Raw genomic sequence first — 17,857 nt, 5'->3', positions numbered from 1 at the left:
GTCGCAGGTCCGCCTACCTTGCAGGCGTGGAGGGGGGGCGGTTCTACCCTTCCGCAGGCCGCTGGGCCTGTTCTGTCTGTCGGTTGCAGGTCTGGCCTGTTCTGTTGGTGGTCGCAGGTCCGCCTACCTTGCAGGCGCGGGGGGAGGGGGCGGCTCTGCCCCTCAGCAGGCCGCTGGGCCTGTTCTGTCTGTCGGTTGCAGGTCTGGCCTGTTCTGTTGGTGGTCACAGTTCCACCTACCTTGCAGGTGCGGGGCAAGGGGGCGGCTCTAAATATTTATTTTTAAATGGCACATAACAGTTGTATATCTTTATGGAGTACAGTGTGATTTAAGTAAATGTATTCAAACTGCAGTGATCAGACCAGAGTAATTGGTATAGCCATCACCTCAAACATTTATTATTTCTTTGTGTTGGGGATATTAAAATTCTTCTCTACTAGCAGTTTTGAAATATACAATCAACTATTGTCAACCATAATGACCCTACTGGTCTATAGAACATTAGAAATTATTCCTCCTAACCAACGGCACCTTTACCCATTAGCCCTCTCTCTACCTCCTGTCCTCAACCTCCCCAGTCTCTGATTACCACTATTCTACTCTTTATTATGAAATCAGCTCTTTTCTTTTTGCAGTACCAGGAATTAAACCCAGGGTTGTTCTACTACAGTTCTATATGCCCTCTTTTTTAATTTTTAAAAAGTGTTTTTATTAGTTAATTTATTTTTTAAAGACAGGGTTCTGCAATTGCCAGGCTGATCTTATACTTTTGTCTTCCAGCCTCCATCTTCTCAGTCACTGGGGTTACAAGTATACCCCACAAAAACTGGCTTGAAATCAAATCTTTTTTCATTTCCAGATGTGAGGGCATACAATATTTGTCTTTCTGTGCCCTACTTGCTTAACATGCCCTTCATTCCATTCTTATTTGAGATTTAAAAAAAACTCTCAACTATAAGTCATAAGCCTAGAAAATATGAAAATGTCTGTGGGGAGGCATGGCAGTGAAAGTCCCCCCAATTCTGGATGCAGTGCAAGCTGTCCCTGATAGAAGGTTCTGAAGAGCCAGTTGATTCATGGCATGTGTGTCTAAACCACACACCTCACAGGACTGAGGAAAATGGTTTTGTTTAAAATATTGCAAAAGAAAACACCTGTCCTCTGTGCCATTACCATGGTGAGTTTGACTCTGAAGGCACTGAGAAACTTGGAAGTGTCACAATTTAACTCTGAAAGCCTTATGAAGGAAGAGGGGATTGATGTGGGGGAAGTTTAGCAATAGAATCAACAGGAATTGAATATTAATTTGAGGCAAGGGAGAGGAGGAGTGAATTCCAAACTTCTGGCTTGGGCGATCAATGGATGATGGCATCATTCACTGTGCTGGGGAAGTAACCCAGTGGGAGGAGGCATGGTACAGAGAGTGAATAGAAGATACGTCCGATTCTGAGCATGTTGAGCTTTAAGTATGTGTTGGACCTCCAAATGGAGGCTGTCTAATTTCCATATGGACCTGGAGCTTTAGTGAGAAAATGGGGTTCGAGATACAAATTTAGGGTTTACTACAAAATCCCAGGGAGCACAGATGTTTTAAGAACTGTGTCATCAAGAGAAATTGAGGTTGTACAGGGAAACATTGGACTAACTTAGGAGGTTTACAGTCTCTGACTGGATTCATAAGGAAACAACATATTGAGAAGTTGTATTCCAAAAAAATCAGCCATTTTCACCTTTCAAATTCTCCTAGAACTCACTAGAAATAGCTCTGTAAAAGATTGGCATCTGACACTGAAAATCACCAACCTGTTACAGAAAGACTTCCTCTACATTTCATGCCCACATTTAAGCAAGTATGGCATAGTGAAAAGTATACCTTAAAAAAGGCACATTGTATGTGAAATATGATTTCAACTAATAAGTTAAAATGCATAGACTATTGAACAGAAATAGATCACACAGTAATGGTGAAGGGGGGTGGGCATTGATCAAAGGTTACTATAACTTTGACCAAAGTCACTTAACCTTTCTGAGCATCCTCATGTATAAAATGGAGGTAAGCTCTGCCTACCTTATAGGATTGTTATATTAAATGAATTTTTTAAAAAAACACTTTGGAAATTGTTAAAGACTGCACATCTTGCATAACAAAGGAACTTCCAAATAGTAATGTTTTGTTTCACAGAAATCAATTTCCAGGCGCCTCAGCAAGGTGATGTTTGGTGTTAAAAATGAATTGATTGATAACTAGGTTTTCAATGAGATCTGAAAAGTCTTAAAAGTCTGAAAGTTCTACAATCATGTTTGTTTTTTACTAGAGATAAACTGAATGAAGGTGTACCTTACTCCATGTTTTATTGCAATGTGATTTATGTCAGAACATCAGTAGTTCTTTAGCTGTACTCTTAATATATACCTCTTTGCTGCTTCTAAATACCTTTCTTTGTGAAATGATTTTAAATGAACTTTCAAATGCCAGCTTCCTGTGTTCCACTACTAAGGCTACAGCATATATTTATTAAAACTTTTCTGCTTGGTTGGATACTCTGTTAATTACATACTAACCTTGTATCAATATTGGGCTTGTTAACCTGCAGGCTGTTAGAAGTGGAAACCTTAACAGACCATCTGCCAAACACTGCCATTGGAAATGCTTCTCTCTATTACTGTAATGAAATCACTAAAATCATTTCCTGTTCCCAGTCCTTATTCAGATCTTCTATCTACTGTCAATAAGAGGATATTAAAATGCTCAGGAAAGTCCACATATCCTTTTCATCCTGGGTCCTCAATGAAGCACATGGCTTTGTGTTTTAGTGATGGAAATAATAAATAATCAATGACGTCAAGCCTATTGTAATAAAAGAAGGTCGCTTATTAAACTTCCTTTGACATCATGGGATCTGTTTATAATGACTTTTATGGGTCCCCCCCTTATATTTACAGTTTATGTGATTACATGATAAATTGAAGTTTTGGAAATAGTCTCTTCACAGAAGGGACACCTTCCTGCCCAGACCCAATGTGCACACAGACTCTGACAATGGGAGAATAGGAAGAAAGAACAAGGAGACTTTCTGTATTTTGGAGGAGTTTGCCTTCCTCAAGTATGGGCTTGCTTCCAGGAAGGAGTGTATGTTCAAAGTACAGTGGCTGGGCGGTATATTTTAATCATCGCCCATAATTCAAATGGATACATATACCATGGCTTGGTTATGTCACTCAAGTCAACAGGATCATATAGTTTTAAATGGTCTTTATTGACCCCATACCATTAGAGGAACTTGGCATCTCTAGAAATTCACTCTTTGTTTGTGACTGTAATTTGGGAAGCATGGTGGCATTTATAATTCATGAGTGTGCTTTCTTCAAAGCACAACTGATTTTGGACTTTTTCTTCCTACCTGTAATAAGAACAATTATTCACTTCACCAATTAGCAAGCCCCTCTGGAGGAAATTCCTAAGTCCTTTAACTCCCTCATTGCAGAGAAGTCTATATACCTGTCATCATAGGAAGAAAATAAATCTATTGCTGTTGTGGACCCTGGAACAAAGTTAGTAAATTAAATTCTTGAATTTCTTTCTATGTTTTAGGTTTGGACAAACCAACAAGTTGTTTGTCCTAATTGACCTACAGAAATTATTTCAATATTTGTGATTGTAGTATTCATTATTCAAAGCAATTCAAAGACTTCTTGCTCCCAAATGCACCCCTTTGTTTTTTGCCCATATTAAGTGATACCAGATGATCTTTTAAATTTTTTTTGAAAAAAAAAACTTTTAGTTATATATGGACACAATACCTTTATTTGTTTATTTTTATGTGGTGCTGAGAATTGAACCCAGTGCCTCACATGTGCTAGGCAAGTGCTGTACCACTGAGCTACCACCCCGGTCCCTAGAATGAGCTTAAAGATGCAATTTCACATGAACTTTGAGTCTCTTAACAATAAGAATACTATATATTTTTTTCTCTTTCAGTCTATTTGAACATGTTTTAAGCTATTTCTTAAGGGTAGTTGTGGGAAAGCACACAATATCCCAGAATGGTTCACCCAGTACTTAAGGATTATTTTGTCTTTTAGGAAATTGCTTACTCCTAAAAGATTATACCCTAAGCAAGGGAAACCAGGAGGCTCATTCTGCAGAAGCCCTTTGGAGGAACGTGCCAACTGCTCCGTAACCATGAGCTGCCTCTCCTTTGATGGGGAGATTAATAGTTTCCATAATCATATCATCCTGGTTGTTCTGGGTCCAGAGTTTACTCAGACTTGAAAGAAATGGAAATTAATTGAAAAAGAAAAAAAAAATTCTTCCTCTCATTTCCTCTCTAAGCCTCTCATCTAGAGAGGGGATGAGCAAGAGATTCAAGTGTTTATTGCCAATGGAAGTCAAGATGTATATTTCCTTTTGCAATTCTGGATTTAAAGAACCAGAAGATAGCAGTTAGATGGTGGGGAGGAAGTATAGGCACGGGAAGAAGGGTACAGGTGTGCCTAGATAATTCCAAACCCTGAACAGTGGTTTCCTGTGTGGACTTGAAAGATTGTCCTATGGAGCGGTGGTCATCTGGTCCTGGGAATAAGTGTGGAGGCAGGATAGGGGGCATTTATAGTTGATATGATTGTCATCAGAAGATCTGGGTTGGCCTAGGGATTTTTATATGATGTCTGTACCAGAGAAGCTTCCATGAGCTTATTTGCTACAAGTTGTAGTTTGTAAAATATATCTTTGTTTAAAATCAATCTTTCTGGCTCTAAAATTTGAGCTCGAGTTTTTCTTTTTTAAGACCTATCATCACTCTTGACAAGTCTCTCCAGTTACATGCTAGTACTGCTGACTTCTGTTGCTGTGGAGAGTTTCAGTGGGCAGGAGATTGGTCTCTGTGGGAAAACTGGGATGTTAATAGAACATAGGTTTTGTGAAGAATGTGGTATACTCAGATTAGCTTCCAATATGTGATGATAAATGCTTTGTTGAAGTTTATTGAACTAGTAAGAGAGAAACCTGAACTGTAGATGAAAATTTCTCATTCATTTATTCATTCCACAATCTGCTGTGATTTGAATTTGCCATGTGTTAAAGCACTGTGCTATCAGTGGTGCTGAGGGGGTGACAATTCAAGGTAGGAAGGAAACTAGTTAATAGTTGTTCCATCAGTTTCTGAAAGCCAAGGTCCATGTCACTCCCCCTGAAGCAATGTACTTTCACTCCTTCAAGTTATATGCTGATTAGACATCTGAGTTTCCCTTAAGACTAATAACAACTGTAAGCAATATACAGGTTCTTCCGTGGGTGAATATCTTCCTGCAGTGTAGTGCAGCCCAATTCTTTTGCCACTGCTCACCTTCCATGAAAAAAACAGCAGATAAATGCTTGCTCTCACTACTTTTGTTGGACTTAACTAAAAAATTGCCCCTTGGCTTTCTCCCAGTCCAACCTAGGGCTTGCCACATCTCCCCTGCAAAGGGAGGCTCCAATATTTAGCTATCCTGAGCTGCCTTAAATTCTCACAAAATGTTAGTTCTGAGTCAAGAGTTAGTGGACATGCCAACAAGTCTTTCATAGCAGGGCATGATGATTCTGCAGCAGAGGTAGGAGGGGAGAAGCTGATCCAGGAAGCTAGAGTTATGACATGTATATAAGAAACTCAAGGGAGCATGGTGGATCCTCACCTAATCCAAAAAAGACAAAATGGTGAATTTGCATTAGCTGCAGGAGATAGCCTCAAATGAGGTGAAGCAACTAACATTCTGGAAGCTAGACTAGAGTTGGGAAGAATGTAATCCTCTCACACCCACTAGAAGTCTCATAGCTACCCATCTCCTCCATACACTTGATCCCATCTTCAGGGGAAGCCATTCAAGACACTAAATCCTTTTTCAAAAAATTGAACATGGGGCAGCTCTTCAAGGGTCTATATTGGATCCGAATAAATTAAACTGAATTGGATCTTTGGGTTATTTTCTTGCTACTAACAAGGGTTCCAGATAAATATCTAATTTGTTTTGAGAAAACCAAAGCTGTTACTTTTTCTTTCCACATTTGAGTAATAGTATGAGTTGAATTTTGAGACCCTACAACATGGGAAAAGTGAAAAAGGAGATGAAGTTGCCAAAGTTTTAGTAGTTAAGTCCTTACAGACTTCTTTGGGAATCTCTACAGGCAGATACACTCAGTATTCCTCCATACACATGCATTTATTTCCAAGAAACAATGAAGAAAGCAATAGGTTTTAAAAAAACAGATTTTGTTGTACTTAGGAGCCTTGCTGACTGATCTTTTCTTTCTCATTTATACATACAACAAGTATTTACTGATTGCCAACTGCATATTAGGCACAGTGCTTTATGTTCGGATATAGTGCCTGGCATATGGCATGCTCCACAAGTGTTAAATAAGTGAAAACCATGCTCCCTATGCAGAGACCAATTTCCCTGAAGCAAATAAAGCTTAAGCGTAAGGCAGTGGTTCCCAAATTTTGATGTACATTGGAATCACCTAAGGATCTTTATAAAGACTGATACCTGGCATCCACCCCAGACATTCTGATTTAATTGATATTGGGTACAAACCGGGCAAGAGGTTTTTGTAAACACTCCCCAAGTGTTTTAAGGTTCAGAAAAGATTGGGAACCACTGGTTTAAGACCTCATACTAGCTGAGGCTGCTTCTAAGACCCTGCGAAGTGCCTAGCAATTTAGGCCATGTTTGGAACTTCCTCTGGGATTTGAAAGCTTATATTCTTTTTCTTAAAAAGGGTCCCTAAATTGAATAAGCTTTAGGTACCACAAAACATGTATCTGACCTTTCCTTTGCTGAGGTGGTCTTAGTCTATGAATTGGATACTTACTTAGCCAGCATGAGCTTTTTCAGAAGTACAACCTGGCTGTAAGATGCAGATTAAGTCCTCTGCTGGCTACAGTCACACAAAAGCTAAATGCTTACTAGCAACAGATGTCACTTTTTATGATCTTGCCTCGTTTTTTGGCCTGTGACCTTCATGGTGATTTTTGAAGTGCTTTTGAAAGATACATCACTGTAGAGTAGAAGAATTAGTTGCTATAAATGGCAGCGTTCTGTAATTTTTCTGATGTTGCATTATATTGTTTGAATTCCATGGCATTTTCAGTGCAAGGCCTTTGTAAGAGACACCTTATAGTCCTTTTCTGTGTCCCTGGAATTCTGTACTTCACTGTCCCTCCTACCTTTCCTGGAGGTGACACTTATGCCTAGTGATACTTATGACTATGATTTAAGGCTCTACAGAATTTGTTCAATGATTTTATTACAGTGGCAAACAATAACCATTTCTACAGCACTTGTGGGCTGCTTGGCAGACAAGTTGGCTATGTGTGGAACTTCCTTTTCTGTACCTTTGGCCAGGTGCACACCTAGGAGTGGGCTGAGTGACTCAATGGGCATGAATAGCCTGAATAGGAAAGGATGGAGCTCACCATGTGGGAACCCATGAGAGGTTCTAAGCAGAATTTTAAAGTGGCTCTGCATTCACTGATTGACCATGTGAGCTCTATTTACCCATATACTCTACAAAGTACAAAGGCTGATCTGAAGTGCTTCGAGACTTCCTTTTCCTGGCTGTGCTTTGCTGTGAGTTCTTTTGGACCTTTCCATGTACCCAGCATTGCTTAGCAAGTCACATGTAGGTTATATACACATCCGATCAGTGGCTTTGTTGCCACAGTGGAGCTAGTAAACTATTCTGATACCTGGAAACCTATGAGTAACCTCTTCCAGGGTGAGGCCCAATACATTAATTAGTTCTTGTAGGGCCTTGTGCATGCTAGGCAAGCACTCTATCAACTGAGGGTGGTGGGTTTAGTTCCATGTGGATAGAATTTTCCCAAAGATGAGAGGAAGATCTTTCTCTTCTGTCTCTTTAGAACTCGGGGCTGGCATGCTTTGTCTCTCCACATGTCCACATGGTTTATTTTCTTTCTCTCTCTCTCTCTCTCTCTCTCTCTGGTACCAGGGATTGAACCCAGGGGCGCCTAACCACTGAGCCATATCCCCAGCCCATTTTATATTTTATTTTGAGGTGGGGTTCACTAAGTTGTTTAGGGCCTTGCTAAATTGCTGAGGCTGGCTTTGAACTTGGGATCCTCCTGCCTCAGCCTCCCAAGCCTCTGGGATTATAAGCATGCACCATGGGGCCCAGCATATTTTCTTTTCTTACAAATGGTCACATGTAGATTCTCTCACAGTTTTCCTGATTGCCAAAGAAGCCCAGCCATACTACCTTGAGCTCAGTTACAGAAACAAAGGACAGATGTACATCATCAACTTGCTCAATTCAGCTAGACATGGTGGTGCCTGCCTGTAATCTCAGTGATTTAGGAGGATTCAAACTGGAGGCCAGCCTGGGCAACTTAGTGAGACATTGTCTCAAAACAAAACAAAAAACCCCCACCACCCTCAGTTGGTAGAGTGCTTGCCTAGCATGCACAAGGCCCTGGGTTCAATTCCCAGCACTGCAAAACAAACAAACAAACAAACAAACAAAAACAACCCACCACCAACAACAACAAATAAACAACAACCAAAACCAAAACCACCAATGCTGGAGATGTAGCTCAGCAGTAAAGTACTCCTGAGTTCAGTCCTCAGTACTACCAAAAAATAATTTTTTGTTTGTTTATTTTCCCTGATCATTAATTAGACAAATGGTACTGGCTTTGCTTTTAGCAGCCCCAACAAATGCTGTTTGACTTCCTGTAGAAGAAAAGACTGGTTGCACTGAGTGAGAAGGGAGACAATGCCTCTTTAAACAGCACAAAGCAAACATTAAGACAGTAGCAGACATTGGGGAAAATGAATTGCACCCAAGCACTAGGGCCTATTTCTGCAAGCACAGTTGATTCTCATAAGCTAGCCCCTCTCATCCTAAAAATAGGATAGCTAACTTCCTAATGATTCAGAACACTCTATTTCCATAGGTCATGGCATTTTCTCACACAGCTATTAATAAGCTACACTGTATAATTACAGGGGGCACCATTCACTTTTTCATCTAACTGAGGCATCCTGGACTTAGTGGATTAGGAGGTTTCTATAGGACCAAAGTTAAGAATTAAAACCTGAAAAAATAAAAACAAAAAATCCTTTGGGATCTTTTTGAAACTTCTTGAAATTTTACAGTAGGTTGAGGTAAAAAGTTTCCTGGTCTAATAGAGACCTTTGTCTTTTGGTCTCCCTTTGTCATTTGCTGTGTAACTTTAGGCAAGCTCTTATACACAGAAAATGGAAGGCTTGTCACAATCTGTACTAATTGGGCTGTTTTGAGCTGTAATGTGTTGGAAATGACCAACATTTCTTGGAGTGATGTGGTAAAGCAAAGGTGTTCAAATGATAAACAGGGTTGTCTATTGTAATTTTTAAAAGTGTGATTGAGAATTGAAGCAGATTTGTAATAAAACTTGCATATGTTATATGTAAGCAGACTTGTATTCAGCTCTTCCCATAAAGCCATTGGATATTATCTGAGTTGAGTACTCACTGAAGACATCATGTTGTGAAGATTACTATGCCCTTTGGAGAGGGATTTAGTAGATTTCGATCTTGAGGACTCAAGAGATTATGTCCCAGCTTGATCTCTGAGTCCTTCATCTCTTGGCCTCATCAAATTAACTTCCACGTGAACATGGGTAGAATACCATATGGCCTCTAATATCTGAGGTGGAGAAGCAACCTCTGCTTCTTACTCATAGGCATATAAATTGAGCTTTGACTTTTCTGATTAAAGACAATGGAGTGTTTTGTTTTATTATCACATCGTTCATTTCTCTCTCACAGACTTGCTTGTTTTTGTGTTCATTCATTCCTTCTCAACAAACATGTAAGGAATAATTTATTTTTTGAGCACCTTCTCTCTAACAAGCATTATGCAGAGCCTGAGCCACAGAGAAGAAAGGCACAATTCTTGCCCTGAGGGAGTTTATATCAAGGAGAAGACAAATCGAACAAATAATTATGATGCCATAGACAGAAGTAAACTTAGGGAGCCTTCTCGCTGTGGTTGTGGCTTGGGGATGGTTGTAAATTGTACAGGGATCACCTTCAATTAAATGGTGAAATCTAAACTAAACATATAGTGATCAGCTTCAGATTACACATTACACTTTCTCTTAGAAAAAGTGGCATGAGGAGAAAAGAAAGGCTCAGGGCTGAGAGAGAACAGCTGGTTTCTAGTTCACATCATACCATTTATAAGCCCTGGCAGTTTAGACAGGACACTGAACCATTTTGAATCTTAGTTACTTTAAGGACCAATATCAAGAATATAAAATGAAAAGTACTATATAAATTTAAGAGATTCTTATCAAAAAAACAAAAACTATTTGCTGCACATCCATATAAGCACCCTAAATAGCTTGAGAATAATCAGCACAACTTTTGCTTTGAACTTAGTTTTTTCCCTGAATGGACTTTTCTTCCTCCAGAAAAGATTTTTTTCCCTCAATCCAATCCCAAGATAATTAACATGCATTTCAGACTCTCAATTTGTGTGTAACATATCATCAACATCTCTGTAGATCAGCCTGAGAATAATCTTGCAGAGAATGAGTCTCCTGAGATATTTCACTGTGTGGCAAGGCTACACATTGCTTTGTCTTTACAGCACACAAAAGAAGAAAGTTCTCCATATTTTTCACATTCTGTATACCCACATTTGATATATTATTTAATGACTCAATGCTAAAAATTCAACATGAATTTGCTATCTTAGAACTATAACATCTTGGGATTCTAACTTTTAACAAAAACAGCATGGTACTGGTACCAAAACAGGCGGGTGGACCAATGGTACAGAATAGAGGACACAGAAACCAATCCACAAAACTACAACTATCTTATATTTGATAAAGGGGCTAAAAGCATGCAATGGAGGAAGGATAGCATCTTCAACAAATGGTGCTGGGAAAACTGGAAATCCATATGCAACAAAATGAAACTGAATCCCTTTCTCTCGCCATGCACAAAAGTTAATTCAAAATGGATCAAGGAGCTTGATATCAAATCAGAGACACGCCGTCTGATAGAAGAAAAAGTTGGCTACGATCTACATACTGTGGGGTCGGGCTCCAAATTCCTCAATAGGACACCCATAGCACAAAAGTTAATAACTAGAATCAACAAATGGGACTTACTCAAACTAAAAAGTTTTTTCTCAGCAAAAGAAACAATAAGAGAGGTAAATAGGGAGCCTACACCCTGGGAACAAATCTTTACTCCTCACACTTCAGATAGAGCCCTAATATCCAGAGTATACAAAGAACTCAAAAAATTAGACAATAAGAGAACAAACAACCCAATCAACAAATGGGCCAAGGACCTGAACAGACACTTCTCAGAGGAGGACATACAATCAATCAACAAGTACATGAAAAAATGCTCACCATCTCTAGCAGTCAGAGAAATGCAAATCAAAACCACCCTAAGATACCATCTCACTCCAGTAAGATTGGCAGCCATTATGAAGTCAAACAACAACAAGTGCTGGCGAGGATGTGGGGAAAAGGGTACACTTGTACATTGCTGGTGGGACTGCAAATTGGTGCAGCCAATTTGGAAAGCAGTATGGAGATTTCTTGGAAAGCTGGGAATGGAGCCACCATTTGACCCAGCTATTCCCCTTCTCGGTCTATTCCCTAAAGACCTAAAAAGAGCATGCTACAGGGACACTGCTACATCGATGTTCATAGCAGCACAATTCACAATAGCAAGACTGTGGAACCAACCTAGATGCCCTTCAATAGACGAATGGATAAAAAAAATGTGGCATTTATACACAATGGAGTATTACTCTGCATTAAAAAATGACAAAATCATAGAATTTGCAGGGAAATGGATGGCATTAGAGCAGATTATGCTAAGTGAAGCTAGCCAATCCCTAAAAAACAAATGCCAAATGTCTTCTTTGATATAAGGAGAGTAACTAAGAACAGAGTAGGGACGAAGAGCATGAGAAGAAGATTAACATTAAACAGGGATGAGAGGTGGGAGGGAAAGGGAGAGAGAAGGGAAATTGCATGGAAATGGAAGGAGACCCTCAGGGTTATACAAAAGTACATACAAGAGGAAGTGAGGGGAAAGGGAAAAATAATACAAGGGGGAGAAATGAATGACAGTAGAGGGGGTAGAAAGAGAAGAGGGGAGGGGAGGGGGGATAGTAGAGGATAGGAAAGGCAGCAGAATACAACAGACACTAGTATGGCAATATGTAAATCAATGGATGTGTAACTGATGTGATTCTGCAATCTGTATACGGGGTAAAAATGGGAGTTCATAACCCATTTGAATCAAAGTGTGAAATATGATATATTAAGAACTATGTAATGTTTTGAACAACCAACAATAAAAAATTTAAAAAACTGTACAAATAATGAATATTAATGTTGCTTTTAAAAACTGCATAATCTATTTGTGTAAGGATTCAGGTAAAACCTATTTAATCCATCATATGTGATTAAATCCCTTTACTAAAGGATAAATATCTTTTTTCTTTTGGTGCTGGGGATTGAGCCAAGGGCCTTGTGCATATGAGGCAAGAACTCTACCAACTGAGCTATATCCCCAGCCCAAAGGATAAATATTCTTAAAAGAAAAAAAATCTAGTTTTATATTCTTTTCAAGAGACAAAAAACACATAACAAAGGCATGGATAAAGAAAAATGAGGTAAGGGATAACAAAATAGAAAGCAGGGATTATAAAACAAAGAATAGACTTCAAGGGGAAAAGCACTAAAGCAACACAAAGACAGAGAATGTGAATGATGATATTTTACAATGTTGATTTTCCATATTTTTCATTATTCTAAATGCTTTATAAATACAAACTCATTTAATCCTCATAACAATGCTAGGAGATTGGCATTTTATAGATAGAGAAATCAAGTCCTGGAAAAGCTAAATTGCCTGAAGTCACACAGCTAAGTAAGTGGCAGGACTGCATTTGGCTCCACAGTTCATGCTCCACATTCCTATACTATAAAGGCACACATAAATAGATCTTTATATTCTATGGGAATAACTCTTTGGGCTCCTCATATCTGGTTCTTATCTTCCTGAGCTGATGGGAAGACTGTACTTTACAGCTCTTTTGCAGTAAGGAAGGGTGATGTGATTAGTTATAACCAGTGGTTCAGTTATTGTCAATGATTTAAATACAAAAGCATTTAAAGTCTGGTATTACACCTCAGAATTATCTTTTGGTGACAGCCAGGGGTTCAAATGGCAGAGCCATTTAGATGGAAGTTTCCTGAATCCCTAAATAACCATACAGAGAATCACATGATGAAGAGCTGCCCTGGAGAGTCACTCAATGCATGTTGGACTAGAGCGAGGAAGAAATAAACCTTTATTGTGTTATCATAATAAAGGGATAATTGGTCACTGCAGGATTGCTTGCTCTATCCTTATTAGAACATAACTAATCTACTAATGGAAAATTCATACTCTCCGAGTTTAATGGGACATCCATAAAACTAGATGATGCAATGAGCCACAAAGAACATCTTAGTAAGTTCCCCAGGGAAAAGTCATACTAGCACATTCTCTGGCTCCTGTGGAATAAAGCAGAAAAATACACACATGCACACATGCACACATTTTTGGCGGGGGACTGAGTCTACATTGCCCAAGCTGGCCTGAACTCTTGAACTTAAGCAGTCCTCCTGCCTTAGCCTCCCAAGAAGCTGAGACTATAGGTGTGCACCATTGTACTTGACTTTATACACATGTTTTTTAAAAAATGAAAACCAAGAGAGAGAAGGAGAACCAAAAGAACATAACTACATGGATAATTTTCTAGGAAGAGAATAAATACTAAAATTAAACTCAGGAAGAGGTAGAAAACCTTAAAAACCTAATATTCACATTGAAAGTCAGCAAAAGAACTAATGCTATCTCTCTCAAGCCAACAGAAAATAGTGGGAAATTTCTTCGTGCTGTAAAGATAACGAAACCCTGTTAATAAAACTGGATAAGAACAGTCCACACAAAAAAGGAAAACTGTACTCCAAACTCATTAGTATGGATGCAAACATTCTGGACAAATTACAAATAAAATTGTGAAATTGCAAGTAAGTTTCAGCACATATTAGAAGATGTATAAAAATATACATTAAAGATCATGGCCAAGATGAGTGTATCCCAGGAATGTAAGATGATTTAACATTGCATATTTTTAAAAAACCCATGTGATCATTTCAGTAATGCCAACAACTCATCTGATAAGATTTAACATCTGTTTCTGCAAAAACTCCTTTAATAGAAGAAAACTGTTAACATAACTGCAGACATGATTCTTAATTGAAACATTAGAAATATTCCCATTAAAACCTGGAACAAAACAACAATATTTTTCACATTGTTCTAATAGCTTCAGCAAACACAAAAGGATAAAAACAAACTGTATAAGTGTGGGTATTTTTTAAAAAAGGCCAAAATACTATCATTTTTTCATTAATCTTATAAAATAAATCTGAAACAAAACTGTGAAACAAATATATATTTTATGGAATTATTGAAAAGCAAAAACCATATGCATCACTCAGCTTAAATAGAACTTTACCAGTCATCCAGAAGCCCCTACATATGCCCTCTCCATTATAACTTTTGGTTACCTCCCAGAAAAAAATACTACTGTCCTGACCTTTATCACAATCACTTACTTGGGAAGTGCCATTAGTTTTTTTTGGAGGGTGTATTTTCAGATGATATAATTATATACCATGAAAGTCAAGAGCCTTGCTTGACTGGTCTATTAGAACTAATGAGTGCAGAAGAGTTAACTCCTGCAATTACTCTCCTACTTTCTTAATTCATTTTTCTTCGGTCTTACTGGATCATTCTCTGTCTAGTTTATTTGATCTTTAAAAAACAACAAAAATTTAAAAACCAACCCTCCCTTAAACCCACATTCTCCTCCAGCTGCTACTATCTTTTTCTGCTCCCTTTTACAGTAGAACTGCTGAAAGAGTTGACATCATTTCTCATGTAAATGGAATTTTCTATGCTTCCTATTACTGAAGTTGTTTTTGTTGAGAATCCCAGTGACTTTCCTGTTGCTGTTTCTAGTAGTTGTACTTCTGTCCTCAACTTTGAAGCAGTATGTAAGGCAATCGACAGTGCCTTACTTCTTAAAACAGTCTTCTATTGGCTTCTTTGACAATACATTCACTTGAGTTTTCTCCCTCTTTGGTGTCTCCTTCTTTATGTCCTCTTTTCTTGTTTCTCTTCTTTCTATTCTTGTCCTTTGAGCCTTGACATACCCCAAGGTTCAATACTGGGCTTCTTTCTTGTCTCTCAATAAATTTTTCTCCCTGGGAAATTTCATCCAGGCTGGTGATCTTTATATAGTATCTTTATATATGATCATTATGCCAGTGACTTCTAAATTTATATCTTTGGCTATGATCTCCTTCTGATTTTGGACTCCCATTTCTTAATGCCACACGATATCTTCATTTGGATATCTAGGAGACATCTCAAATCTTGAAAGTCCAAAATAGACAATTTTCTCCTTCCTGCCAAGTTGTTCTCCTTCCTCCCAGTCTTCATTTTAGTTAACAGAACCATAACTTACCCAATAGACAAAATCATTCTTGAACCCTTCCTTTACATCTCCTTGCCCTGCCATTATTAATACTATTAATTCTATCTCCAAAGCATGTCCTCAGTTGAGCCTCAGTTTTCTTCATCTTACTGCTACCCCCATATCTGCCATCATATCTCAGCTGGACTCCTTCAATAGCCTTTCAACTGATCTTCCAGCTTGCACTCCTACTCCTTGCCCCCCACACTGTCGTTGCCATAGCTAATGGCCAACTGCCCAGCTTGGACCTGGGAGGAGAGATATGGGTATGATTTGGGGTCCCCCTAAGCTTCAGCATGAAAGGCTGATTTGACCGTAAGGACAAACAGAAATGTTATAAGGCATAAAACATCTTAAATGAAGTTAAAGACAGATGGAAATTTTCGATGGCAGCATTGCATCTAACAGGGTTAATATCTACAATGCTCTTGTATCAATAAGAAAAATCAAGAAATAAGAAATTGGTCTGAGGTTGTGGCTCAGTGGTAGAGCACTTGCCTAGCATGCATGAGGCACTGGGTTCTATCCCCAGCACCATATAAAAAAAAACCTAAATAAACAAAATAAAGGTATTATGCCCATCTACAACTAAATATATATATATATTTTGTTTTTTTTCCATTCATAAAACTTTTATTCCACTTACATGAACTTAACACACGGGTTCTTAACAATTATGCTTGATTGTTCATGAAAATTTCATAAGACATTAAACAAAGCTAGCCATCATCTCAAGTTATTTCCCCGTTAACTATTTTTACAGAACATGCATGTTAGGCAAGTATTAAAAAAATCACAAAAGAAAAAAAAAACTAAAAAAAGTTAAATACATGGGTTTTGTTTTGTTTACCACTGTGCCTGATATACATGAAGTAATGGATATCAAGCAATTTATTTTTACTGCATCTTTACTTTTACATTTTTTCTTAGGTTGCCTAAAACATTTAAATACAAATAAAATGTGAAGCAAAAATAATGAAAGCAAGCAGCAGGTAACTTTACAAAAAACGGAATGTGAACCATTTCTGTCCTTATCCAGAGTAAATTGGGTCACAACTTTGTCTAAAGGAGCACTTCTGCAGCTGTAGTCAAAGCTGTGCACACTGAGATTGTCTATTCCACAGAAACCCAAGATTCACACATGTAGGATCCAAGGGATATCTGTTTCTACTACAACTTTCTTAAAGTACCCACAATTACTACACCTGTGACTGGAACTGATGATCCCTTTTATTCCCCACCAGGACAAACCAATATGTAGGCAGTTTTCTTTGCTTAGACATGGAAGCAGTTTTAACATTGGCCCTTGTGAAGCCACAATGTACATAAAGTACTATGCCAAACCTTTATAAGTCGTATAAAAATTCTACATCCCCATATTGGCCACCTCAAGATGAAAACAGATAACTCCCTAAATGTTAACTGGCTCTACTCCCCTAATATTAAGCATAAAAACCACATGTGAAATATAGAAATTCAAATAGAAGTAACATAAACCTGTCATGAATCGTAAACAAGAAACTATTTGTGGGACAGCATGAGTGTAAATTTTAGAATGTGTAAATTTTAGAATGAAGCAGACAAAAGTTGGAAGGCCTGCTAATTTTCCCCTCCTTCTCCTGCTTCAGCTTCGTCTCCTTGGGTATCTGATGTCCACAATGTCAAGTTGTCTCTCAGTAATTGCATTATTATCATGCTGTCTTTGTATGATTCTTCACTTAATGTATCAAGTTCAGCAATGGTTTCATCAAAAGCTGTCTTTGCAAGAAAGCAGGCTTTATCTGGGGAGTTCAGAATCTCATAATAGAACAGAGAGAAGTTAAGGGCCAGACCCAATCTGATAGGATGTGTTGGCTGCATTTCCTTTTTGCTGATTTCAAAAGCTTCTTGGTATGCTTGTTGTGACTGATCCACACTCCCTTTCTTATCATCACCAGCAGCAACCTCATCCAAATAAGGGTAATAGTCTCCTTTCATTTAAAAATAGAAGACTTTGCCCTCTGGTTGTGAAGCACTGGGGATCAAGAATTTTTCCCAAAGAGACAGTACATCATTGCAGATATCTCTTAGCTCAGTCTCAATTTTCTCTCTGTATTCTCGAGCCATTGGCTGCTTTTTCTCAGTCATATATATATATATATATATATTCAGAATTTTAATATTTATTTTTTAGTTTTCAGCGGACACAACATCTTTATTTGTATGTGGTGCTGAGGATCGAACCCGGGTCGCACGTATGCCAGG

General features: G+C 38.3%; 2 long non-coding RNA genes across 3 annotated transcripts in view; one reads left to right on the top strand and one right to left on the bottom strand.

The window, feature by feature from the left end:
- LOC125612075 overlaps positions 1–16,905 on the bottom strand; it is a 24,379-nt gene extending 7,474 nt beyond the window's left edge. The window contains exons 1-2 of the long non-coding RNA XR_007342363.1: positions 16,785–16,905; positions 5,818–5,824 (exon numbers count right to left, since the gene is read on the bottom strand). This is a non-coding gene — a long non-coding RNA (uncharacterized LOC125612075). The remainder of the gene's footprint in view (positions 1–5,817; positions 5,825–16,784) is intronic.
- Positions 16,906–16,963: 58 nt separating this feature from the next.
- LOC125612076 overlaps positions 16,964–17,857 on the top strand; it is a 10,265-nt gene continuing 9,371 nt past the window's right edge. The window contains exon 1 of one of the 2 annotated variants that reach the window (XR_007342365.1): positions 16,964–17,099. This is a non-coding gene — a long non-coding RNA (uncharacterized LOC125612076). Of the gene's footprint in view, positions 17,100–17,252; positions 17,402–17,857 lie in introns of those variants that run through there. The other variant, XR_007342364.1, reaches the window with a different exon arrangement.

The sequence above is a fragment of the Marmota marmota genome, unplaced genomic scaffold (genome assembly GCF_001458135.2).
Source record: "Marmota marmota marmota unplaced genomic scaffold, marMar, whole genome shotgun sequence".
In the NCBI taxonomy this organism is placed as follows: domain Eukaryota; kingdom Metazoa; phylum Chordata; class Mammalia; order Rodentia; family Sciuridae; genus Marmota; species Marmota marmota.
The sequence above is the reverse complement of the archived record's forward strand: the minus strand, read 5'-3'. Positions and strand labels throughout refer to the sequence as shown.